Genomic DNA, 2736 nt, shown 5'->3' with positions numbered 1-2736 from the left:
AAGGTCTATTGAAAAAATAAATCCACATGTTTGCATTTGTAGCTCTTTTTTTTTTTTCAAACCTTTTAATTATTTACAATTGAACCAAACTTTTCAAAATTAAAGAATTTTTATCCAACACCAAGATTAAAATTTGAGGGATTTGACTTTTGCTGCCTGTAATGCATGCCAATCGGAATGATATGTAACAATTGTTATTTTTTTTTAATTAACCACATCACTAAGCTAAATCCATGGCTAATAACCTAATGGGCAAACAATTCAAAACTCTGAAAATTAGAATCCTTGATATATTTTCTCCATTATAGCTCTTAAACCGCATTCATGCAGCTAATAGGAATTGGAATTGTGGTGAAGGATAGTATGTAAACTTTATAGATGTGTGTATTATTTAATTTACATTCATTGAATCGAACAATCACACCTTTTCACCTTTTTTTCAGTTTTTTTTATAGGACAAAAAGATTTTTCAATAAAGATGCATGTCAAAAACTCTGCATAAGTGTCAATTAAATATCCATAATGTGTGCTTTTTGTATGGAGATAATAGTATGTGCAAGTAGTGCCTTACGTGATTGTCAACATGTGGGCTTGCTCCCTTCGTATTTTGAATTAAGTGGCATGTGTGATATGTGTGATTATCCATAAGAAGATGTTCAATTTAAATGTCTTTTGCCAACCCCCAACTATGCTTAAAGATATGAAAGTATGAAAAAAGAGGATATTTAGTGCCTATTTAGTATTGTGTTTTAAAGGCCAAAACTACTTTTTAGGAAAAAAAAATAAAAAGAACTATTTTAGATTTTATTGAGAAAAGAAAAACAGTTTGAAAAAATATGTTTTATCGTTCTAATGTTTTAATGATTAAAGCTTATTAATTTTAATTTTAAATAATTTTTAATACTCTCTTACTAATATATTTAAAAAAATGATTTTTGTAATAGCAGTGTCAATAACAATGCCATACAGACCCTTGGTCTAAGTGTAGATGTGCACTTTGATATGCTATTAATAAAATGTTATCTTTCAGTAAATTGATGGTTATTGACCTAGTGACCAACCTACTAAGAGGCCAAGGGGATCTTAGGCTCTCTTAGATTTTGAAAAAAATACGAGGGGTATAATAGTTTTTTTAAAATAAAAAACAAAATTTAAATTACATTAAGTCCCCTGATTTGTAATAAATTCACATTTAAATGCTACTACTACAGTTATTATTATTTTGAGAAATGTAGCAATTAATATTTCTTTTCTTTTAAACATCAGTCAAGAGGCACTCAACTTTTTAAATTTATAACACTTTTTTATATTAATTAAAATATTATATATTATTTTAAATAATATTTTAGTTCTTGAATTTTCAGATAAAATTAATTTTAATTTCTATAAAAGTAAAAGATAAGAGACTAAAAGTTTATTTTATATAAAAAAAGAGATAATAAAAAATTATTTAACTTAAATAATAAGAGATTAAAATGTAATAAAAGGATTACATTTTATATTTTTAAATTTAAGAATAATTTAACTAAATTCTTAAAAATTGGTTGTACGAACGTGAATTTCACTAATTATTAATCGGTTTAGCAATTCGCCCATTAAAATAAAATTCAACCTATTTCTCCTTAGATAAACAACATATTTTGAATTATAATAAGAAAATTAAGAAAAAAATCTATACTCAAAAGTCAACGAGTTTTTTCATTTTAACATGTTGCAGATTTTGAAAGTAACTATTCTATCAAACATATTCTAGAGCAATAGAGCTAGAAATTTCAATCTAGTGATAAAAATTTTTGGTAAATTAATAACTATATATCAATTTTGGAGTATGGTTCTCTTTCTCTTATTTAATCAATATTGTAATATTTTACTGAGTTTGGTAAATTTTCTTTAATAATTTAATTTAATAAATTTATTAAAAAAATTATTGATTTTGAATATATAATTTTATGCAAAATTCTCTATATTCTTATTCTTTTAATATCAAAATTGAAGTAATTGAAAGAAACAGATGAGGGATATCAAAATTTTCAATATTAAAAAAAAAATAGGAGAAATATTTGTCAATTTATAAAAAAGATTGTAGTCTCAATTCTTTATAACAATTTAAAACACTTTTAATTTGATATAAGATTTTATGGTTTTTTATTTTTATTTTTAAGAGAAGATATATATCTATTTTCCTACAATTTTTTAAAATAGACCCCTAAATAAAGTTTGTGCGTTAGTCTACCTAAATATCAGTGCCAATTTGATCCTCGAAATAAATCGTGACCCACTAGAAATAGTTAAATAATATATATATAAAAAAAAAATTAAGATCTAACCATGAAAAAGCTAAAGCTTTTTGTGAATTTGTTCAATGATGCATATATTTTATATCATCATTTAGGTATAATTTTTGCACATAATTTACCCTTGTTCATAGCTATTACTATAGATATTAGCATATATTTAGTCAATTTTACAATTTTACACTTCTTAGTTTAACTTTTGAAATTTATTTGTTTTGTAGGTTAAATCTATAGAAATTTGGTGTATTTTGATCAGAGCAGCCATTTGGAGGAAATTGGAGTTGAATTGCAAAAATTTTGAAGTTGAATTAAAAGTCGAGAATTTGCACAACTGCAAAGACAATCGATTTAGCTTATGTCGCAGGTTGTGTCGATAATCAGATATGCAGTTTTTCTCAGGCAGCAGGTTTCACAACTTGCGACACAACCCACGACACAACCG

This window comes from Hevea brasiliensis, unplaced genomic scaffold, assembly GCF_030052815.1.
Source record: "Hevea brasiliensis isolate MT/VB/25A 57/8 unplaced genomic scaffold, ASM3005281v1 Scaf458, whole genome shotgun sequence".
Taxonomy (NCBI): Eukaryota; Viridiplantae; Streptophyta; class Magnoliopsida; order Malpighiales; family Euphorbiaceae; genus Hevea; species Hevea brasiliensis.
Note: the sequence above shows the minus strand (reverse complement) of the source record.